The sequence below is a fragment of the Humulus lupulus genome, chromosome 7 (genome assembly GCF_963169125.1).
Source record: "Humulus lupulus chromosome 7, drHumLupu1.1, whole genome shotgun sequence".
Lineage (NCBI taxonomy): Eukaryota > Viridiplantae > Streptophyta > Magnoliopsida > Rosales > Cannabaceae > Humulus > Humulus lupulus.
In genome coordinates, this window is record NC_084799.1 from 46,509,875 (window position 1) to 46,529,336 (window position 19,462).

The 19,462-nt window shown below is 40.4% G+C and overlaps 1 long non-coding RNA gene across 2 annotated transcripts; it reads left to right on the forward strand.

Annotated features, from left to right (window-relative positions):
* The first annotated feature begins 17,467 nt into the window (after nucleotides 1-17,467).
* On the forward strand, nucleotides 17,468-19,231 carry LOC133789577 (uncharacterized). Of its 2 annotated transcripts, XR_009873619.1 has the most exons (4): nucleotides 17,468-17,602; nucleotides 17,684-17,759; nucleotides 18,228-18,289; nucleotides 19,008-19,231. It is a non-coding gene; the product is annotated as an uncharacterized LOC133789577 (long non-coding RNA). The 2 variants fall into 2 exon arrangements; XR_009873618.1 differs by lacking the exon at nucleotides 17,684-17,759.
* Nucleotides 19,232-19,462: the final 231 nt, after the last annotated feature.

Below are 19,462 nucleotides of genomic sequence, written 5' to 3' on the forward strand. Positions count from 1 at the left end.
ACCCACAGCCATGTGACTAAATAGACACTGTGGCTCTAAGTGACTAGCCTTTGGCTAGACAAGCGCTTATAGTACTCATCGAACTTGAGGTCAATCCGGCATCAATGCTCTTCTGAGTCATTTAATGGAGATATCGATTAGATCTAATCTTTGTTGGCTTGCGCTGAACACGCTAAGGCCATTCCTGACTTATGAGTCAGCACTGTGTGACCAGTGCCCAGTACCACTGCCGAACTTGACTAATAAGTCACAGTCTCACAGTTGATACTGACACATTTGCCAATTCTGATTAATTAGTCAGTGCCATGCACAGGTGAGCAAGATTTGCTAAGCATTCAATAATCAATCCATGTCCACATTTACACATTCAACATGCCTCATGAATAACCATGCATGTCACATATGGGGTGCAGTTTTCTTACCTCTGGCTCGAGTGAGAATTAATATAAGAACGACCCTTGAGAAAGATCAACCTTTTAATTCATTGACGGTCACCTGGTCATAAGCAAACATAGGATTCATCAATGAAAATGAATAACAAAGGTTCCCAAACCAAGACCTAGCCTCCGAGACATTGAATCCTACTAAACCGGGTAGTAGGATCGATCCAGAGGCCTAAGGCTTGAATCCCCAAGCCAAAAACCCATTTTTGGCCAAAATGCCACTAAGGGCTGCGGCCCTCCCTGGCCATGCTGCGGCCCGCCCCTCAAACAGAGGCGGCCTCCCCCAGCGCCCAGCATGGGCCGCGGCCCTCCCTGGCCATGCCGCAGCCCTACCTGCAACTCAGCCAAAAACTTGGTTTTTCCTCCCTACAAACTCATTCTAAAACCCCATTAAAAATCTCCCAACATCACCAAACAAAACCACCAATTGATACCACAACTTACCCACCATACAAGCATCAAAACCCAAGCTTAACACCAATAAAAACTTCCATTAATTCCAACTATCCACATCAAAACTATGAGCTGAAAACTATAAGGAAAACAGAGAAATACTTGAAATTCATGGACAAAATCTTACCTCAAACTGGTTTTGAAACCCCTTCAACGGTTGAATCAAGTTCCTAAGCTCAAACCTTGATTTTTCCTAGCTTAGTTCTTCAAATGAAGGTCAAGAATTCTAAAGGAAAATGAAGGACAAGGAAGGTACGGGAAATAGAAAGAACTTGCTCTGTTTTTGGTAACTTCTACAGCCTTCAATGGCATACATCAATCCTAGGGGTGAAAAGACCAAAATACCCCTAGGTCAAATAAAGGTTTCTAAAGCTCCAAAGGGTAAAACCGTCCTTTCCCACCTATCTCGTTAATCATAATTAACATTCTCCAATTTTCGCTATCCTCAATATTCTCAAATACCAATAATTCATATCCCATTACCCTTTAATTCCCGGCAACGCTCTATTCACAAAAACACCCCGAGACTCACCCCGAGCCCCGAGCTTAAACCTGTTATGACCAAACCGATAGTTTATATTCAAAGATCGTCTCATGCCGATTAGCTCGAAAAAATCCACATTATAATGTGGCCTCTACAATATATCACCAACATGCATACAAATATACAATTATGCCCTCAACGACTAAATTACCAAAATACCCCTGTCATGAAATATGGACCCACATGTATGCATTTAATATCATATTATAATATAATTCACATAAACATGAATTAATCATTTAATGGGATAATTAAACAGTTATGGCCCTCGCAGCCTTCTAATCCAGCCATTAAACCGCATTAGGGAATTTTAGGGCATTACAATAACTATGCCGGTCTCTGATGCTCAGCCTTGACCTGTTGACATGTCAAGCACTTTGCCACATACTCTACTACATTTCTCTTCATTCCTGGCCACCAATACAACGATCTCACATCCTAATACATCTTCGTGGTGCCTAGATGCAAAGAGTAAGGTGTAGTATGAGATTCATCCAAAATCTCTCACCTCAAAGCAATGTCTAACAGAACACATATCTGCCCCTTGTATCTCAACAAGCCTAACTCAGACACTGTATAATCTCTGGATGCTCCAGCCAAAACATCCTCTTTGTTCTTGATCAGCTGTGGATCACTCAACTGACCCTCCTTGATTCTCTCCAATACCGTAGATTGTAGCTTAATATTAGCCAACTGGCCCACCAACAACTCTATACAAGCTCTAGTCATATCATCTGCTAACTCCCTGGCTATCAGCCTCATACCATAAATCTGTCCCGAACCCTTCCGGCTTAAAGCATCCGCTACCACGTTGGCCTTTCCTAGATGATACCAAATCTCACAATCATAATCTTTTACTAACTCCAGCCAATGCCTTTGTCTCATAATCAAATCTTTCTGGGTGAAGAAGTATTTCAGGCGCTTGTGGTCTGTATAGATCTCACACTTCTCTCCATATAGATAATGCCTCCATATCTTTAAATCAAAGACCATAGCCGCCAACTCCAAATCATGAGTGAGATATCTCTTTTCATACTCCTTCAACTGACGAGAGGCATAAGTAATTACCTTCTCTGACTGCATCAGAACACAGCCCAAACCCTAATGAGAAGCATCACAATAAATCACAAACTTCTCCTGATCTGTTGGAAGGCTCGGAATCGGAGCTATAATCAATCTTTGCTTCAGTTCCTGGAAGTTGTTCTCACATTTATCTGACCACATAAATTTCTGGCTCTTGCATGTCAGCTCAGTCAATGTAGTAGCAACCTTTGAGAACCCTTCCATGAAACGCCTATAATAACCTACCAATCCAAGGAAACTTCTAACCTCATAAGCATTCTTTGGCCTTGGCCAATCTCTGACCACTTCAATCTTTGTTGGATCTACCTTAATCCCCTCCTTACTGACAATATGCCCAAGAAAGGATACCTAAGATAACCAGAACTCACATTTCTTGAACTTGGCAAACAATATGTGTTCCCTCAGTCTCTGTAGAACCAACCTCAAATGAAGACGATCACAAACTGGTCCAAATAATCCTTGAACACTCTGTTCATCATATCCATAAAAGCAGCAGGGGCATTAGTCAATCCCAAAAGACATGAATAAGAACTCATAATGCCCATACCTGGTACGAAAAGCAGTCTTCGGTATATCTCCTTCCTTGAGCCTCAACTGATGATAACCAGAATAAAGGTCGATCTTTGAGAATACCTTCTTACCTTGCAACTGATCAAACAGATCATCTATCCTTGCCAAAGGATACTTGTTCTTAATTGTCAACTTATTCAATTCCCTGTAATCAATACACATTCTCAGAGAACCATCTTTTGTTTTCACAAACAGAAATGGTGCACCCCAAGGTGAGAAACTAGGTCTGATAAAACCCAAATCCAATAACTCTTGCAAGTGTACCTTTAATTATTTTAACTTAGCTGGGGCCATTCTGTAAGGTGCTCTAGACACTGGCTCCATCCCTGGTGCCAGTTCTATAATAAACTCAATTTCTCTGTGCGGTTGCAACCTTGGAAAATCTTCTGGAAACACATACAGGAATTCACAAACAAGTCTAGTCTCTTTTGGCCTCACTGGCACGACCTGAGTGGTATCAATCACACTGGCCAAGAATCCAATGCAACCTCCTTGCATAAGATCCCTAGCCCTCAATACAAAAATCATAGGTATGCGAGGTCCATGCACAGTACCAACCAACACAAAAGGATCCTCACCTTCAGGCTCAAAGGTGACCATCTTCCTTCTGCAATCAATGGTTGCCCCATACTTTGCAAACCAATCCATACTCAATATCATATCAAAGTCAGTCATAACTAACTCTATCAAATCCACTGACAACTCTCTGCCCTCCACTATCACTGGTAAAGATCTGACCCATCTCCTAGATACCACTAACTCCCCAGTGGCTAACAAAGTTCCAAACCCCACAGCATAAAAATCACAGGGTCTACACAATCTATCAATAATACTACTAGCAACAAAAGAATGTGTAGCACTAGAATCAATCAATACATTATAAGGGGTTCCAGCACTAAAAAGTTGACCTGTAACAACTGAGGGAGAAGCCTCAGCTTCTGCTTGAGTCAACGCGAACACTCGAGCTGGGGCCAAGTTGTCCACTTTCCTAGGTTCTTCTTTTCTGGCCTTAGGGCAATCTTTCTTAAAATGACCTACTGCTCCACACAAGTAGCAGGTCTTTGGCCTACACTCTCCCAAATGACGCCTCTTGCATCTAGGGTATTCAGGACGAGTCTTCCAGGCTTCACTACCACCTGGACGACCCATTGAAATAGCACAAGGCCGCCTATCAGGACCTGGAACTGGGAAGGTGTCAGGAACCCTCCTCTTCTGATTACTGGGCCTCCACCCCTACCTGAACCCACAAATGGAGGACCTGGCCACCTAAATTCCTTTCTGGCTGCACTGTCACGCCAGATCCTATTCTCTGCACTCTCAGCTGTGAGTGCCTTCTCAACCACTTGTGCATAAGTAGTAACCCCAGCCACAGTGGTGATACGTACATTACGGGCTAATCTGGGCTATAGCCCTTGAAGAAATCTCTCTCTTCTGGTCCCATCAGTGGGTACCAGCTCCATGGAAAATTTCGCCAAACGATCAAACTTTAAGGCATACTCAGTGACTGACAAACTTCCCTGAAGTTGCCTAATAAATTCCTCAGCTTCTTCGATTGAAGGTGTTCCCTGATGAGTAAATGGTCAGTCATTTGGCAGCAGCTTGATTAGCGGCCAGGTCAGCCACTCACTGTCTCTCGAGCTCTTGCTTTGCCCAAGCCTTCAAACCTTCCAAAAAGGCAAAGAGCTTATCCACTTTGGACATGTCTTTGATATCAAGCATCAACCTAGAGAATTTCTTCACGTATTCTCATATTGTTCTAGTGTGCTTTAGCTCTCTCAATTGGCATCGAGCTATGTAAGCAACATTTTCACGGAGAAACTACGTCTTCAATTCTCTCTTTAGATTTTCCCATGTTGCTATGGTGCATCTGCCATTCTGAATGTCATCATACTTCGTTCTCCACAACACTTTGGCATCCACAGACAAGTACATTGTTGCCATGGTGACCTTGCCATCTTCTGATTCAGCTCTCATGGCTCTGAAGTAATGCTTCATGTCAAAGAGGAAGTTCACTAAGTCCTTTACATCTCTAGCCCCGCCATAGGGCCTCAGCTCAAGCACTTTTACTCTTCCTTGTTCCATGCCAATGGGTCCAGCTATAGGCTGATTCCCAACCACCCTCATGGTAAGGTTTAGCTTAGTGTTCGTCTCCAACATCTCATCCTTCAACGCCTCAAATGACCCCCTGCAATTCTCTACGAGGTCATTTAGTGTATCTTGTAGGTCTTTCACTACTCGTTCCACTACCTCAATATGTTCCTCCCTCTGGGGACTATTGGATGTATTTGAAAGGTTCTCCCTTCACTCGATTATAGTTATGTGGGCTAGTAAATTGGTTGTATCCCGCTCCAACATAGCCACACAATTTTGTATGTCTTCCGATTCTAGTTCTAGCCTAACAAAGCTAAGATCCCTGACCCTCTAGTCAAGGCCATCTAACTCTCCAACGCGCCTCTCTAGCACTTTGATCCTTTAAGTGTTGCTCACCATCAAGCAGGGTCACCAAGCTTTCTCTAATCTGGCTTTGATACCAACTGTCACAGACCGCCAACTTGACTCCTCAAGTTGACAGAACGTGCGACACTTGTTAGCACACTCAGCTAGCAAGTCAGCCTAAAATTCACCCCTGCGGCAAACAAACCCAACAGTTAGCAACAATACAAGTCTCGCACATGTAAGGGCAATGATGAAGCATGAGCAAGCACAAAGCAAGCAATCCAAATCCAACATCCCACACAACAACTAAAGCATACAACATAGGCAAGTGGCACGCGATGGCCCAATAAAGGTAACAAACAAGCAACACATAGACCATAAAGAAAGCATACACAATGAGGCATGGATAAACATCATTTTATTCATATATGGCCTTGATAGGGAAAGGGTGTAACACCCTGCTAATTAGGGTATGTTACCACGTATGTTTAAATTAGTGCAGGACTCACTAAACGAGTCATTTGGACTAAAACTTGTGATTAAGCCACTAAGGGTTCATGGATTAAAAATCTTGGTCAACGAATAAACATTTCCATTAAAAGAAAAATTTAGTCTTTACATGGGATCTCAAAATACAAGTTTAAAAATTTGTTTACAACTCAGGGATTACAAAATAACCAACCTAAGCGGCAAAATAGGGTCCAACCCTAGTTCCCCTGCGATACATCAGTCGTGGCGGTAGATCAGACTACATATGTACACACCGCCCCTAACGCTCTCCAACTTATGGTTGGCCAAGCTTCTCCTTACCTGCACCACAAAGCACCTGTGAGCCAAAAGACTCGGCAAGAAAACATACTAACAGATTCAGATAGCCAACAAAATATAACAGCATGCTTGACAGTAATAATTGAAACCAAGCATACACATTGTACCAGTAAGTGACCATAGGGTCACACTAGTGTCTGTCGCACTCCCATTCATTCATATGGCATCCGAGCCAATCAAGTGCATGATGCACTCCCAGGGTGGCCTAGCCATAACAGCCTGCACTCAGCGTGCATAATGTCGATCACGACTGATAAGCCGAGCCTTGCAAACCCTCAGCTCATAAGTCAAGCCTTGTAAATCCCTCGACTCATAAGTTGAGCCTTGTGAACCCTCGACTTATAAGTCGGGCCTTGTAATCCCTCGACTTATAAGTCGATCATTATAATTCCTAGACTTATGAGCTGGCCTTGTAAATCCTCGACTCATAAGTTGCGCCTTGTAAACCTGTGACTTAAAATTTGAACCTTGTAAACCCCTCGACTCATAAGTCGAGCCTTGTGAACCCTCAACTTATAAGTTGAGCCTTGTAAACCTCTCAAATTATAAGACGAGCCTTGTGAGCCCTCGACTTATAAGTCGAGCTTTGTAAACCTCTCGACTCATAAGTCGAGCCCTTTTAGTCCCTCGGCTTATAAACTGAGCCCCTTTTTTAATCAAATATACCCTCGACTAGCAGGTCGAGCTTTTGGTTAGGTACAATAGAAAGACTCCCAACTTATAAGTCGAGCCTCTCAATCGTGAACATACATACATATAATACCTTTATCATACATAGATAAAATGCATTATAATGTACTTACACAAGTATACACATGAAAAATTATAATCATGCTCATTAGCTGGGCCCGAGCCCTAATCATGTTTACATTTAATAGTTGGGCCAAGCCCCAATCATATTACATTTAACAGTCGAGCCAAGCCCTAATCATAATACATTTGATAGCTGGGTCGAGCCCTAATCATAATACATTTGATAGTTGGGTCGAGCCCTAATCATAATACATTTGATAGTTGGGTCGAGCCCTAATCATAATACATTTGATAGTTGGATCGAGCCTTAATCATAATACATTCAACAACGAGGCCAAGCCCTAATCACGTATCTCACGCACCAGATGTAATTTTCTTACCTTGATCCTCGTGTGAATAATGAAATGACCCCGAGCGCTAATCCTGACCCGAGTGTGGCGGAAAATCTAGTCACAACACAAATATATGTTCATCAGGACTTAACCCTTGAACCCAAGTTCCAAACCAAACTCTAACTCTTAAAACTATGGTTCCCAGTTAACGGGGTGCTAGAAATGCCCCCCGATCCCTCAAGCGGGCTCCCAAGTTAGATTCCCTAAGCCCCCGGGCCTAGCCCTAAAAAATCAGCATTTCATCATTTCGTGGCCCCTGGCGTGATCGCGCCCATAGAAATATTGGGACTTCTGGGCCATTGGCATGGTCACACCTACCCTTTGGCGTGGTCGCGCCCCTCAACTCGAGCCCTTAAATTGGAACTCAGTTTCCCCCTTTCTGGGAAACCAGCGTGGTCGCGCTAGGTCGCTAGAACTCAAAAATCTGCCGAGAACACAAGTGTTCTTCCCTAAATCGCAACAAAGTGATTTCCAGGCAATTCCAAACCTCAAATCTGACCCATCCAAGAGTTTCTAACATAATTCCAGCCACATAAACTATATACTAGCCTACCAATCAAACCATCCCAAACACCACATACATCTCAACTAGGAAATCCAAACCATAGAAACTCAAGAACACCACTTGTAGCGTCCCAAATTTTCTAATAAGGTTTAGGGTCTTGATTAGCGTGTCGGGAGGGAAATGCATGTTTAGGTGAATTAAATATGCATGTGGGCCCCATCTAGTTATTAGGGGCATATTTGTAATTTTAGCCTGTTGAGGGCATAAATGTGATATATGTGTATATCGTGATTGATACCACGAGTGAGTGGTGATATATCTTTGATGCATGATCCGAGACGGTCCTAGGGAGCGAATAGCTAAATCGTCACAACAAGGTCGAATACCCGACTCAGGAGGAGCCTGGGGGGTATTTTGGGAACACGGTTGGTGTTCGGGATTTATCTAGTAACGGGTAGTAATTTAGCAATTATTTGGACATGTCAGGATTAAATAGGGATTTATAGGAATACTTGAGGACTTAGCGGGATGTGGCATATGATGGGATTGCCCATACTGGCACTTGAGGATTAAGATAAGCTTAAGGGATTTTTGAATTTTGACTAGGGATAGATTTAAACACATAGGCAGCTGAGTTGCTTGAGAAAATATTGGAGTTAAGTAAAAGACAAAACAGAAAACCTCAGCTCTAAGTCTTTCACTCTACCTCTTATTTCTCTCCCTCTCCCTTTGATGCTTGGAGATTTTTGAAGAAACTTGAGGATCCTAGGCTAAGGAAGTGAAGAATTGGAAGCTTGCTGTGTTGGGAAGTGGCTCAGGGTCAAATTTAATACAGAGGTAAGCTCCTAAACTTAATCTTTCTGCTGAATTTTGCTGTGAAAAGAAGGTTGCATGAGAGTTAAACTCTAAGTTTGATTTTGAGTGTAAGTGAGGATTAGGGAGTTGTTTATAAGTGGTTATGATGCATAGGCTGTATGGATAAGGAATCTAGGCTCAATTCTGGGTTTAATTGGTGTTTGAGGTGAGAATTAATGGTTTAGGTTCTGGGAAATATACAGAGAAAATGATGGTTTCTGGGTTTCGGAGGCCCGAGCCGCGGCCCAGCTCTTCAAGTGTCGCGGCCCGCGTGTTGGAAGAGGCTGGAGAAGCCTCTGGTTTTCCCAAGCACTGCGGCCCTAGGGGTGCATGCCGCGGCCCATGTCCTCCAACAGGTAGGGCCTTTCCTCTTACTAAGTAGTGGGTCGTGTCTCTAAATGGAAAGAAAAAGGAAGCTAAGGTTTTAAGCTCGGGAATTCAAAAGTTAAGGCTCGAGAAGGATTCTACTACCTGGTTTGGTAGAATCCAAGGTCCCGGAGGCTAGATTAATATTTCGAAGTTATTTATTGGTTTAAGGCTTGATGTATGGTTATTCTGAATGCGTTGTGACTAGGTTTTCAACGAGGCTCGGATTAGGGGACTGTGCTCGGGATCGCATATGTTTATCTGCTCGGGACACAAATAAGAAAACTGTTGTATCCGTAGAGCAGGGCACGGCCCTATTGTTTGTATTTCAAGGTGCGACCATATTGTTTATGCTTAATACATTTGTGGATATCTATGATTATGATGTTATGACATGCATGTTTGTGAGTGAACGGTGAAGGCCGCGAACGGCGAAGGCAAAGAACAGCAAGAAGCTAGGTACGGCAAGGGGTCGGGATTGGCATTGAGCACGCTGAGTGTAGGCCATTAGGGAGAGGCCCTCCTAGGGTGTTGTATCCACCCTCTCGGTGAAGATCGCGAACCCAGGGCCTAGTAAAGCGCCTGGGATGGCGTAGACCGCTATGTGTTTAGCCTGTTGGCAGTTTTGTTGTATATTGTGGATTGTTATATATATGTTATATGTTTTATGTTGAGTTTTCTTGCTGGGCTTCGGCTCATGGGTGCTCTACGGTGTAGGTAAGGGCAAAGGAAAGGTTGACCAACCATGAGTATGGAGAGTGGCGAGCGGTGGGTACATGTTCGGCCTACCTTGCTGCCACGACCACGGTTATTTTGAGAAAATGTTCTGTAATGGTTGTTTTGTTGCCTAGGTCGACCATGTGTACATTTTGAGCTGTAATACAATTTTCTAAATAGTATTTTTGGGAACCCAACTGTATAACTTTCTATAATTTTAATGAATGTACAAATTTTATAATTAATGTTGTTAAACGAGTTTTATTTCAATTTAGTCACACTTTTGACCTAAAACCTCGAATAGCGACCTAATGGCACATTTTTTTAACTCACATGGTAATGGCTCTAAGGAAGGAGGGCGTTACACCACTTGAATATCAAAACGAAGGAATCTCACCTCAGAATTTTGAACTTCTGAACTTGTGATGACCTTAGAGGTTGTAGCCCCAAACCACAGTTGCAATTCGTCAAGAAATGGCTCCAAATCTCCAAAATTCTATCTTGCCTAATCCTTGGAGTGCCTTGTGTTCTTCAAAGAGAAGCTCTCAAAATTCCCTAGAAAAGCTTGACCGTGAATGAGCTAAGCTCATCTTCTGGCTTAGTCAAGTGACTCATGTGGTCAAATGACCACTATGCCCCCTGGCCCCTTTTTACCTTAAAGGTTACCCTCAAGGGCAATGTTGTCATTTTTCATAATTCCTGCTAATCTCAAATTATCTCATATAATCTATCAACCCAATATTTCATCAATTAATTCTTGTTTCTCTATAATTCCTGGTAATTTGCCAAATTACCAAAATACCCCTTAGCTCGCCTTGAGCCGAGTATTTTACCCCATCGTGACTTTTCTGCTAACTGGCTCCCTAGGATCGCCTCATGCTGAGTAACTCAAATATACCCACATGATAATGTGGTCACAATTATGTATTACACATATTTACAATTTTACCCTCAACGGATCAAAATTACGAAAATGTCATTCTAATAAGAAACATGCACACATGCATATTTAATACACTTAAACATGCAAGCATAATCATATCATAATATAATTCACTTAATAACATGCTCATAACACATAAGATTCCAATTAATTCAATTATTGCATCTCAGTCCCCTAATCCAGACACTAAGCCATATTAGGGAAATTGGGGGGTTACAATTATCCCCTCCTTACAGGAATTTCGTCCTCGAAATTTTACCTAAACAGCTAAGGATAATGATCCCGCCTATTGGACTCTCACTCCCAGGTCGTCTCCTCGACCTTGTTGTTCCTCCATAATACCTTAACTAAAGGCGTGGTTTTGTTTCTCAGGACCTTGTCCTCCCTGTCTAGTGTCTGGACTGGTTGTTCCCCATAGGAGAGATCTGCCTGAAGCTCCATATCCTCGTAACTTGATACATGAGTCACATCTGACACATACTTCCAAAATGTCAAAATATAAAATACATTGTGTACGGCCAAAAACGCCGGAGGTAAGGCCAATCTATAGGCCTCCTAATCTATCCCTTCCATGATCTCATATGGTCTCACAATTCTAGGGCTTCGCTCGCCTTTCTTCCCAAATCTCCTCACCCCTTACCATGGTGAGACTCTAAGGAAGACATAGTCTCCCACTTGGAACTCCACGTTCCTGCGTTGCAGATCAGTATAACTTTTCTGTCTACTCTGTGATGCGAGTATCCAAGCTCTGATCTTTTCGATAGCCTCATTGGTCCTCTGAACTGCCTCAAGACCCAAGTATCTACGTTCACCCATCTCATCCCAGCGAATAGGTGATCTGCATTCCCTACCATACAACATCTCGTAGGAACCATTCATATGGTCGCCTGGTAGCTGTTGTTGTAGGAAAACTCTATCAGAGGTAAATACCTACTCCAAGACATGCTCTCAGCATGTCCTCCAATATCTAGATAGTCCTCTCAGACTGACCATCGGTCTGAGGATGATAAGTTGTACTAAACTTCAGCTGCGTACCCATCACCTTTTAAAAACTTCCCCAAAACTTGGAAGAAAATGTGGGGTCCCGATCTGACACGATCGACCTCGGAGCTTCATGAAGGTGTACTATCTCTCTTACATAGAGATATGCATACTGGTCAACTATATAAGTCATCCTTACTGGTAAAAGTGAGCTTATTTGGTGTATCGATCTATGATAACGCACGCCAAATCGCATTGACCCACCGTCCTGGGCAATCCCACCACAAAATCCCTGGTGATGTCTTCCCATTTCCACTCTAGGATATTCAAGGGATGTAATAGCCCCGTTGTTCTATGATGTTTAGCCTTGTCTTGCTGACATGTCAGACACTTGGCCACATACTCGGTTACATCCCTCTTCATCCCTGACCACCAATATAAGGTCTTTAAATCCTGATACATCTTCGTGGTGTCGGAATGAAGAGAGTATGGGGTAGTGTAAGACTCATCCAGAATCTACTCTCTGATAACAGTAACCATCAGAACACAGATCCGACCTCCCTCTATTCTCTCCAATAGTGTAGATTGTAGCATAATGTTGGCCAACTGGCCCACCAGCAACTCTATTCCCTATAATTGATCAAATAGATCATCTATCATTGCAAATGATACTTGTTCTTAATGGTCAACTTACTCAGTTCTCTGTATTCTATGCACATCCTCAGAAAACGGTCCTCTTTCTTCACAAATAGAATTGGCGCATCCCATGGCAAGAAATTGGGTATGATAAAACCCAAGTCTAACAACTCTTGTAATTGTATCTTTAGTTCTTTCAACACTATTGGGGCCATTCTGTAAGGTGTCCTAAACATTGGCTCTGTCCCAAGTGCCAGTTCAATAACGAATCCTACTCTCTATGTGGTGGCAGCCCTGGTAATTCCTCTGAAAACACATCTAGGAATTCACAGACTAACCTAGTCTCTTCTAGTCCCACTGGCATGACATGAGTTGTATCCACCACGCTGGCCAAGAATCCTATGCAACCTTCTTGCCATAGATATCTAGTCCTCAATGCTGAAAGCATAAGTACTCGGGGTCCATGCACAGTGCCAACAAATACAAAGGGGTCCTCACCCTCAAGCTCAAAGGTTACCATCATTTTCTTACAATTTATGGTTACCCCATACTTCTCTTAACCAATCCATACCCAGAAATCATGTCAAAGTCGGTCATAACCAACTCTACTAGGTCAACTGACAACTCTTTGTCATCTACTATCACTGACAGTGAACTAACCCGTCTCCTGGATACCACCAACTCCCTCAGATGACGTCTTTCTACATCTGGTGCACTTTGGATATGTCCTCCAGTTCCCGTTGCTGCTCTGGCAGCCATTTTGTACACCCCGTGGCCTCCTATCAGGGCCAGAAGCCAACACAGTATCTGGGGTCTTCCTTTTCTGGTCACTAGGGCCTCCGCCCCTACCAGATCCTGTAAAGGGAGATCCCATTCTCCCAGTATCCCTTCTCGCCACACTCTCGCGCCAGATCTTATTCTCAATACCCTCTGCAGTAGGGGCCCTTTTTACTACCCGAGTGTATGTCGCCACTCCAGGTACTGTTGTAATTCTGACATCCCAGACTATCATAGCCCGTAGCCCCTGAAGGAATCTTTCCTTCCTTGTCCCATTGGTGGGCACCAAGTCTGTAGCAAACTTGGCTAATCTATCAAACCTCAGTGCATGCTCTCTCACTGTCATATTGTGTAATGACCCAACTAATTCTAAGACCTTGGACCATTAAAAACTACTAGACTTAGCTACTATTTTTGAGAAAACATACATAAGAAATATTCACAACTTTATTAAAACTCCAAAGTAAATATTGAAATACATAAATGCGGGGTATGGGATCCCATTGTTTTAAAATAAAACATAACTTTAAACTAAAGGAAATTGTTTACAAAGCTAAATGCGAAAAATACATAACGCATAATTTAAAGAGACTAAAAATAATGTTGTCCTCGAATCGTTCACGCAGTCCATTGAATCCCTTCATCCTTAATACACAAACCAAGCTGCCAAGAATCCTTCCACCGCCATAACTATTTTCCTGCATACATAAAAATAAAAGAGTGAGCCTAATGCCCAGCAAGGAAAATCTACTAGCACATATAGCATAAAACATAAACATAAGACTACAAAACATATGACTATAAAACATGCATTATAATAGTCATCATACTTCTTGGGGCTTGCTAGCTAAGCAATCATATGCCCATAAATTTACGGGGCTTAGTTATCTAAACAAGTCATATAAATTTATGGGGCTCGTTGTCTAAACAATCATATGCCCAAGGAATAAATTATTGGGACTTGTTATCTAAACAAGTAATATATTTTTTATCTAAACATATTATGTGATTGTTATCTAAACAATTTATATGCTAAAATACTAAAAACATATCATACATAAATCATAGCACATATCAAAACATAAAAGCATACAAAATCTATCATATTTTCCTTACCAACACCGGGATTTTTTAGAATAAGGACAGGATTTGTAACACTCCTAAAACCAACAATAAGAATGTGAGTATTTCTAAAAAAAAGAGATGATAAAGAAATGAACTAAACCACCAAGAAGAAACTTACTGAAAAGAAACCTTAAGTTCAAAGAACTTAAATACCTAACAAAGAATGGAAACAACGAGTTAGGATTTGAGTAAAGAAAACTAAAGGAAACTAAGGAACCATACAGAAATGAACTTAAGATTAGGAATACCTTGGAATATACTAGCACCGAACTACACCTTGATATTGAAAACACACTATAAATCTCACTTCCCAAGTGTTTATAAAGCTTAAGATGATAAAGCTTTTATCCCAACCCAAGTGTTTATCACTCTATAGCAACCCTAGCAGCTTGAAGGCTCTGAACACAGCTTGAAGAATGAGAAAAATGGCTGGGTACTAGGTCCTATTTATATAGTTCAAGGAGTGAACTATCTCCTTTTAGCTTGAATAAAAATAATGAGTATTAATTGAAAAATATTTGAATATTCGTTCAACAGGTGCTGAAGACTCGGTCAAAATGTTCAGAGGCTAGTCAAGAGGTTCAGGAATGAATCAAGCTCAGTTTCAACAACGTTTGAAATTATGGCCCTAAGGCCGATATATCGCACATCATAGGCGATATATCGCCTAGCCCTATGTCCCGAGTGCTCGTCGTTTTGTTTGTATGAAGTTGACATGTTTTTCGTATTCCCCGTGTGGCGATACATCGGCTCCTATGTTGTGATATATCGGCATACGTGAATATATTAATCATGTAATAGCACTTTTTCAGCATAATTTTAATTGATTAATCAGGATTGACTGAGTGATACGAGATTCCAGCAAGTTCTGGAAGGGTCTAGAGCATTTAGAAGCTTTTATTTTTGAATTATCCACTTAAAATGCTTAAATCCTCAAATAAACAAGATTGTGACAAATGTCATGCTCTTAATGGTCTTGGAAGATTCTAGAGCTTTCTTGAACTTTCTTTTATTTAAACTATAATTAAATCCTTAAATAAACATGTACATGACAAGTGTCATGATCTTATTAATTCTATCTAAACCTTATAGTATAATAAATGACATCTTTATAATCAACTATATTAATCAAACCTTATGTTATAATTAATATTCTTAAACTATAGGTCAAACTTATAAAATCTATAAGTGTTGCTACGAGTGTTCAACTAAGTTCCAGCTTGAACCAAAATCCATAGTAACTATCATACTATAATTACTACTAGCTACTACTACTACTACTACTATCTAACTAGCTAAGTAAAGTTGTGGGACTCTACATATTGCCTTGCAACCATTTACTGAACTCTTTAGCGTTTGCAGCTCTAACTACCTCATTATAATACTTTTCATTGAACTGATTTCTAAAATCTTCCTAATCCAAGGTATTAATGTTCCAAGTCGGAAATAATACCTCCCACCAGATTGGAGCATCCTCCCGAAACATATACGTGGCCCAGGCCACTCTCTCGTTGCCCACCGTCCTCATAAAGTCTAGGATGGATGTAATCATACTCGTCCACTACTCTACCTTGAGTGGATCTGCGCTACCCTCAAAACCGGAGGGGGCTGCTTCCTAAACCGTTCATATGACAACTCCCAATGGTTCTCTATCTCAGACTGCTGCTATACGGCCGGTACTATAGCAATAGGTGGTGCCACTCACGCAGCGTTCCCTACCGGAACCTACTGCTGTCCCAACTGGAAAATCTCTTCTTCCTGACTCTACAGCCTAGCTTGCGTATCAGCAAGCACCTATTGCTAGTTTTTAGGAGCTGGCGGAGGGGTCTGACCCTAATTATCATTTTCGCCCTGTACTCCCCTACCGACTTGCAGATCTAACTGCCCTGGAAGCATACTTCCAAACGTGTACCTTGTTGTAGTAATCAATTCGGCTAGTTAGGTAGTAATAACTAAACCTCTTACCGCCCTACGGCCCTAGACCAGACAAACAAACATTCACACTTAACAGTCATGCTAATAAGCATGTCAATTCATATTCATATCCAAACATGGTTCTAACAAGCACTTCCTAGCATTTATAAACAAGTAATGGTGCCAATAAACCTTTTCTGGCACTTACAGACAAATAGCGATGCTAATAGGCCTTTCTTTAACATTTAACAGTGCTAATAAGCATTTCCTAGCATACATGTATCTAAAACAGTGCTAATGAGAATGTCCTGATCTACATGTCCATATAACAATGCTAATAAGCGCTTCCTTTTGCATTCATAAGAAATATCAATGCTAATAAGCATCCCTATATTCTCACACATATACTGTAGCACCCACATTATTTTGATATAATATAGCCAATAATCACATGATTGCATTGCATTACATATCATACAATATGTATAATTTGAGCATATGCATATTCTTATAAGTGTTTTCATGTATAAGTATAAAAGTTGTGTATGTGATGTCTATATGTATGCTCAATATTATTAACCTTGTGGCATTTGAGTTGTCTTTTATGGGTGTTTTATGTGCTCAAGATATAAGAAAGTATGAAAAATATGGACAAGGCATGGAATTAAGTGATGAAAGTGAGATATAGAAGGCAAAATAGGTTAAGTAGTGAAAAATAGTACAATGTCGATTACTAGTATTTCGGTGTAAAATTGAATATTTATGGATTTACCAAATGTAATCGAGGTATGATTAAGGTCTCATTGATGATGTAAAAATGGTTTTAGAACCATTAGATCAATTCTTGATGGGAGGTATACATAATCAGTGGTATTGATGCAAAGTCAAAACGAGCTTAGCATAAGTGCGCTACGCTCGATCGGGTAAGCATAACTATTGGGTATGAAGTCATATGGACCTAAGGTTTGGTGTGAGTGTTTTACACATAAGGATAATAGGCCTAGCAGATGATTAAGTCGAAATTATTGAAGTGATAAGGTTTTCATAAGTCAAAAGCTGAAATGATGAAATGAAAGGTGTCAAATTTTGATACAATAAGGCTAAATCATTGAAAATAAGGAATTTTCATCAACCTTATCACTTTGCACGACCATTATTCTGAAAAACAGAGAGAAAATAAAACCAAAAACCATTTCTTGGCTGGTTTGAAGAAATTCTAAGGAGATCCAAGTGAAAGCAAAGCCAAAGAAGTAGATTAAGCTTAGTTCTAGCCTTTTTATGGTAAGTTCTTGTACTTGGAAGTTAAACCATGTTTTTTGAATTTTGCTGAGAGCTTATCTATGGTATTTTATCTTTTCTAAGATATTTCTTGGTGGTTTCCAAGTGGTTTGAGGTTTAGAAAAGCTTGAAGAGATTGTTCTCGCCGAAAAGTTGCTCGGTAAGTGAAATTTTGTGTTTTATGAGGTTTTTGGGGTTCTTGGAGTACAAGCTGATTTTTGGTTATTTGATTGAGTTTATAAGAGAGTATATATGTTTATAAATGTTTGAATATATGTGGAGACTCATTTAATTTGGGTGATGATCTAGGAGATAAGAATTTTATCAAAATCGGTATATGATAACTTTATGATGAATCATGTTGGTATTTGAGATATATGGTTATGGCAGGTTAATTGATGTTGATTATTGGTTGATTTTGATATTTGAGGATAGCTAAAATTAAGGGGAAACTCTGTCAAAATTTCCCCAAATGTCTAAGATAAATCTAATGCTCGATCTAGGTGGTTTAAGGCGTTTTAGGCATGTTTTGGGTATGAAATTTGATATGAAGTTTTATGGGTATTTTTAAATGAGAGTTCAATGTATTACTGCCATCATTATGATGAGAAATCCATGCCATTGTCAGGATAAGCACATCAATACCTAAGACATCACTTGTTACACGGTGAAATATATTTTGGACAAAAGGTAAGTAAAGTACTCAACCACAACACAAGAATTACATGTTATGTGAAAGTATGCATTATATGAATATTTTGTGAGTAAGTGGTATTAACATACATTGACACTTCATCATAAATTTGTATGCATGGCATAATAGTGATATGGTAAATTATTATATGATATAAGACCATGCATGATATTATGATGATTAATTATATGATGCCTTTGCAAGTTTTTTGCAACATAAAAGAAAGTTGTAATAAGAAGTTTAAGTTCAGTGCCACTGTTTTGAAAAGGCAAATGAAAGTGTTAATAAGTGTAAACGGAGGCCTATAGTAGGCTTATAGTGGCTGCCCAATAATTTGGGCTAGGTTTTAGTGAACCAATTATATTGTTTGCCATGTTTCCGTTTTTATTTCTCCTCCATATGAGTTATTGTTATATGTATTGACACCATAGTGTGTGGCCGCCTTAACTCTTGAGCCCGACGGGGCAACGATGGAATAAGGTTTTTAATGTGCCCTACTGTGGTGATGGCTAGCCGGAGGAGAACCCATGGGATTTTATATTGTATGTGTAACAAGCCCTGCAGGCATTGACCAATTCAAACAGTGTGCACAATATTAAGGGGCCCAAAATGTAAAAAGAAGTTGTGTATGTCCATTGATATTGAGTAATCATTAGCATTGCATGCATTACTTTGCTTGCTGAGCTTTAGGCTCACAGTTGTCTTGTGTTGCAGGTAGAGAAAGAAATGTGTGAATGACATGAGGAGAACTGAAGCATGGTCCTGACCCTGATTTGTACATATGAACATATCGACCTTTTTGTGGGTTATTTCAATTATCAGTTAGATGTTTGTAATAAAGTGTGAAGTTATATTTTGAAAACAAATTGGGTTATTTAATACTTATGTATAATATGTTTGAGACCCACTTTATGTTTAATGTAAATAATGTGAAATAAGTTTTCAAGTTTAAAAAAAAAAATGTCCAAACTTTTGTAGTAATAAATTATGATATAGTTTTAAAACGTAACACCTCAAATATGGTTTTAACTAAAATAAGTGAAGGTGTTACATATACAATCATGCTAATAAGCATGGCGATTCATATTAATGTTCCAAAAAAGTGCTAATAAGCATGTTCTTAACATTCAAAAGCATTAAAGTGCTAATAAGCATGTTCTTGGCATTCA